Genomic DNA, 5,236 nt, shown 5'->3' with positions numbered 1-5,236 from the left:
AATGCAATAAAGTCTGGCTGACTCTTTGTCCATATTTATTTCAGGATTGAAATATAAAAGATGAGAAGTTTGTTGTCTAACAGGAAGAAGTCTACATTCGAACTCTCAGTGTCGATCAACATGTTACAACCGTCAGATCCTGTTGGTCAAAGAAGAGGCAAAGAGCCACATCGATGCAAGTTGTCACCATGTCCTCCTAAGCCGTGTAGGTTATCTATTCACCATGTCGGTATATACAAGTAATCTGAAGCTTGCTACCAATTCTAGCATGAGACTGAAATATCTCGCTTGACGCCAAGTTGGTATGCCTTTTCCTTGTATTCTCGCTTGACATCAATTCCAGTCTGCTTTGACGAGCGATGGCTTTTTCGTGAGTAAAAGTTTGTGTATTTTCACAATGCAGACTTCTTCAATGTTTTAAGCATTTTTTCATTATTTTTTTATCAAAATAGACGGGCGCGGCAACGCGCGCTTTTATGATCTAGTTGTTTCAGTAAAACTATATAGGCTAGCCTTGCATATGCTCCATATAGATCTGAGCAGATCGGAGGGAGTATATCACAGGGTTCTCTACACAATATTTAAACATGATAACTAAGAGGTAAAATTGTACAAATCTGATTTATATATTGCGTTTAGATTCTTGAAGGTCCGTTTCTTACAATACAGCATGAATGTATAGTATTCACAAAAGAAAATAAAGTAATTTGGAAAATATATTGCATGCCCTCTTCTCCTACTCTGAAAAAATTAATAATAATCATGCGAATGGATAAAAATCACTGCCTAGTTTCTTTGCTTCAAATATGTGCATAGTATTATGACCTAAAAGAACAATATGCAAAAAAATAACCATTAGACACAACAAGCTGAACTGTTAATTTCTACATAAAGTTTTCATTTCATGATATTTCAAGCGATACCAATTAGTGAAGAGAAAACAAATGTCAATGCTCAATAAAAACGCCAAACTCAGTGTCTCTAATTCAGCACGTAATTAATAATCATCGTTCTAGGGACAATTGTTTTTTCTGTAGTTTCTATGCAAATACAACTATACAATATCTAGAGATTCACAAAAAAAAACTATACAATATCTAGACTATTGTAGTTTAGAGTAGATCTAGACGATTAAATAACGAGAAACCAGTCATTCATCTTTTTCGGTCAGTTGAAGTTGCTTAGACCAAAGCTTTAAGATAGTTTTTCTGTGTCACAGACGGAAATAATCTCCATTGAATGATATAGATAGTGATATAAACACCAGTTCTTACATGCCTGCACTGTGAAACCAGAAGATGAGTACAATACTTTCTCTATCAACTATAGATTTGATTGTTGATGACTTCAGCCAGAACACCAAGCGAACTGCACGGCCCATGTTAGTGTTTCCTCTTAAACTTCTGGAAGCACACTGCCACTTGATTTGATTTGGACCAGTTATCCCAACTTCCTATCATCATCTCTTATCTTCTTATCTGTCTGAAGGGAACTTGACAAGAATTTTGTTCTTTTCAAGGAACTGTTGTAATGAACCGTGGTAGTTCTGCAAATTTCAAATTAAAAACAAGCAACAAAATTAAAGGGAAGTATCAGTAATTATTATCACCCAACATCATCAAACTTGTAGTAAAATTCCTGACCATGTAACCATCTTTTATCATTTAATAAAGCAACTAGTAGTATCATGAAACACCGAAGGACAAAATTTAATCATGAAAATATGAGCTATTTATTTGATCTAATGGCATCTTTTTGAAAACAGAAAGCACACACTATAGCAATAATGGGTCTAGACTGTAGCAATGCAAGAAATAACATTTTAAATCGCGGCATAATTTCCTTGCTCCTTGATTGCCCAACAAAAATAAAGTCCACACTGTAGCAATGCAAGAAAGACATTGTGTAGGCATCTATTTTTTACACCAGAAAAAGAGAGTAAATAAAATTCCAGAAGTGGATACTTGTTCTTATAGCGGAAAGATGCACAAACTGAGGAATCTTTCCTGTCACAAAAAGGAGCTGAATAACAAAAGGTGAATGAATCAAAGTAACATCCCAGCATGGACAGCCCCGGATCAGTGTGCATCCAACCTCGCTCCTGAACACGGATCGGCCAAATCACGCTGGAGAAAAGGGGGAGAACACGTGCACCTGAGGTGTGAGCGAGATATCAAGCAGCCTTACAATTATAATTCACAAGTTACTTTCCTCTCCGTACATTTAATTTTTTTCTATGGCGATTGTACATTGTGACAAAATACATATTGTTGAGATATCCAAAAGGATAACACACATATTAAGAATGTTTAAATATTATATACTATGGCAACATAATGGCTTGGCTGTTAATGAAATGAGAATCCTGAATGAAGGCACGGAGAGAAAAAAAATACACCAATTCATGAATCTTTTATAGCAGATGCATCGAATTTTGAGTTTTCAAATCATAAAAAATATTTTTTGACACTCCAGAATCACATCAAGATTTCAGATTTTTATTTTGGTAAACCACACAGTAGCACACATGCTTGTCAACATTGTAGAGAGAGAACAAATATATCAATATGTAGCACACACCATCATCTAAACTTCAAGGTTAATTTTAAATATGGGTAAAGGTGCATACCGGTTCAAGGGCGGTCTCTTCTTATTTTCCATATTTTTGCTCAATTTCCTTCATGTCTAAACCGATAAAGAAAAAAGCTTCCAGTTAATAGGACAAGTATGAAGCCAGAAAAACTAATCCTGAAATTTCAGATGCTTATGTTAATACAGTAAAAAATGTACATATTTTGTACAAATGGACTGACCATATGAAAATCAATAGGATATCCACAGGGAAATTATGCAAGAAAACAGACACGCGTGAAAGTCCTAAAAAAAGAGCAGAATCTTCATAATCATAATAAGTACACCATGAGATGCAGTTATTTGTTCCACCAGATATAGATGGGACACTACAAAATAGGAGAATCCAGTTCCTCTTCACAATTACTAAATTTAATTGATAAGTATAAGCTCATCATACTTGTTATCCTACTCGTCTTACCGAAACTCTGGATTAGCTGCTAACAAACTTTATTCTGTACAAATTGATGACTGCATGTTGTACTGGTAATGAGCTTTCGTTCATGTGCAGAAACCAAACTGTATTGTCTTGTGCGGCTCGCCGGGCCTGTGCACATAGGCCTAATCACCATTGAGGCTGGCGCAAAACATGGATCCCCGTTTTCCTTATATTTATATTTTAAAAAAGTGCAATCACTGTATGTATGGTACACAAATAAAAATATGAGGTTGTTATCGACCAATAGTAGACAATAATGTACAAAAGAAAAATCACCTGAACCAAGGGCTGCTTGGAATCCACGAGATCGGTCAGTACTTGACGCTCTGGCACATGATCCAAGACACCTGCTTAGGGGAGGCGGCTCAGCTTAGGGGAGACTCGCTGGCAGGATCACAAGAGAAAAACAATCGTGATTAGCTTGGGCGTGATTTCTGGAAGCTTTAACGGGCCAGGTCGACAAGCCCATGCGGGGAGGATGAAGGACGACAGACGACGACGGACGATTTTGACGTATTGGAGGCTGGGCAGAATAAGGAATATGTTTAGTCTTTTTAAGTAGTAGAGATACAAATTGATGACTGCATGTTGTACTGGTAATGAGCTTTCGTTCATGTGCAGAAACCAAACTGTATTGTCTTGTGCGGCTCGCCGGGCCTGTGCACATAGGCCTAATCACCATTGAGGCTGGCGCAAAACATGGATCCCCGTTTTCCTTATATTTATATTTCAAAAAAGTGCAATCACTGTATGTATGGTACACAAATAAAAATATGAGGTTGTTATCGACCAATAGTAGACAATAATGTACAAAAGAAAAATCACCTGAACCAAGGGCTGCTTGGAATCCACGAGATCGGTCGGTACTTGACGCTCCGGCACATGATCCAAGACACCTGCTTAGGGAGGCGGCTCAGCTTAGGGGAGACTCGCTGGCAGGATCACAAGAGAAAAACAATCGTGATTAGCTTGGGCGTGATTTCTGGAAGCTTTAACGGGCCAGGTCGACAAGCCCATGCGGGGAGGATGAAGGACGACAGACGACGACGGACGATTTTGACGTATTGGAGGCTGGGCAGAATAAGGAATATGTTTAGTCTTTTTAAGTAGTAGAGATAATTGGGGAGAATCATGAAAAGTAACAACATTTACATGGAATCACAAAAGTCTATCAATATTTGCCATACAAATAACAATAGCAAGAATGCATTTCTCGCATCACATACACTGCCTAAGGAATAAGGATCCATCCTAGAAGATCAATTGCAGAAAATATTTACTTAAATGACCACATGATCATAGCCAAATAATAGCATCCATACACTACAACATATCAATATCAGATTTTCGATTCACGTTCTTGTTTATCCTAGGATAAAATTTGATTGTTTCAAGAAGTTAACTACTACGAACATTTTGTAGTTGAAACAAAATGAAATATAGCTAGAACAAGATAACAAGAAAATGGCTTATACAAAATCATCAGTACATACATGAAGCTCATATAACTTATTCACACAATTCTAGACAAAACTCTTGTATCATTTTGAAGCAAATTCTCCCGTTTCGAAGTGTGCCACAATATCCAAAAGGTTTGCACATATATTGAGAGGAATGATCTCATAAAAAAAGGTACGCATTTTCAGATGTATCTGCAGCAGCATCCTAAGGTGGAATGTTCCGAACAGACAATGATGCGTGACGACTCTTAGTGGCGGTCAATGCCCGAATAAGCAGAAGAATCCTCCTCATGGGTTATACGGGGACTACTCTATGGGCACATTGAATATATTTTTCATCTAGGTTGTATCTAGGCACACCGATTTACTTCAAAATTATTGGTTGTCGGACTGCATGCACAACAGTCAACTTTCTCATTATTAAACCCATCTCAATTATACTTTGCTCTAGTCTCTACTACACACTAAAGCTAAAGCTATGTATTATTTGAATGGAGCTGAAAGTGTGTATTCCATATAAGCATTCAATTGAACATATGTGGTAGGAGAGAAGAAGCACTGGTATGCATCATGTTCATTACCATGGCGTAATGGTCACCTCTGACATTGGCTCATCAACGGCCACTCAGCCGTCTTCCCACTCCTTTTTCCCAGACAATAGCTACAGCCGACTTCTTCAGCCACCACCACCTGTAGCTCGACAGGG

The 5,236-nt window shown here is 37.7% G+C and overlaps 1 long non-coding RNA gene across 1 annotated transcript; it reads right to left on the bottom strand.

The window, feature by feature from the left end:
• Window positions 1-1,852: 1,852 nt before the first annotated feature.
• On the bottom strand, window positions 1,853-3,235 carry LOC124700230. Its single transcript, XR_007001683.1, has 3 exons — window positions 2,814-3,235; window positions 2,630-2,685; window positions 1,853-2,154 (listed from the first exon to the last, which is right to left on the bottom strand). It is a non-coding gene; the product is annotated as an uncharacterized LOC124700230 (long non-coding RNA).
• Between the last annotated feature and the right edge of the window lie 2,001 nt (window positions 3,236-5,236).

Source organism: Lolium rigidum, chromosome 3 (assembly GCF_022539505.1).
Source record: "Lolium rigidum isolate FL_2022 chromosome 3, APGP_CSIRO_Lrig_0.1, whole genome shotgun sequence".
Classification (NCBI taxonomy): Eukaryota; Viridiplantae; Streptophyta; class Magnoliopsida; order Poales; family Poaceae; genus Lolium; species Lolium rigidum.
The sequence above is the reverse complement of the archived record's forward strand: the minus strand, read 5'-3'. Positions and strand labels throughout refer to the sequence as shown.